Source organism: Fukomys damarensis, unplaced genomic scaffold (assembly GCF_012274545.1).
Source record: "Fukomys damarensis isolate Sample0158 unplaced genomic scaffold, DMR_v1.0_HiC HiC_scaffold_36, whole genome shotgun sequence".
NCBI classification, from domain to species: Eukaryota; Metazoa; Chordata; class Mammalia; order Rodentia; family Bathyergidae; genus Fukomys; species Fukomys damarensis.
The window spans coordinates 44,339,972-44,340,377 of NW_022900948.1; positions in this window are offsets into that span (position 1 = coordinate 44,339,972).

Genomic DNA, 406 nt, shown 5'->3' on the forward strand with positions numbered 1-406 from the left:
GTGCCGGGGGCGGAGGCCGGCCTCAGCTGCAGCGCCGCGCCGGTCTCTTGATCTCTGGCTGCACAGCGAGGCGGAGGCCGCAGGGCCCTGGAGATGGTCTCCATGACAACGCCACCGCGCACTCCCCATCTCGGATGTAAATTAGTTACAATTTTATTAGTGTGCAGAATTTCAAGAGGCCAAATCCTGCCTGGGAAGGGAGAAGGATGGGGTGGGCGGGGGAGGGATTCCGAGGCTCCTTAGTCCGCGAGGACCCCGATCCCGAAGCTCGGTGGAGGGAGGAGCGGGGCGGGCAGGGAGCCGCACCCCCATCTCAGACAGGGACGCAGGGGCCACGGTCGGACCCGCTCTGTGCTCCCAGCAGGCAGGGTCCCTGCGGCCGTGGGCACCTGCTGGCAGAGAGGGT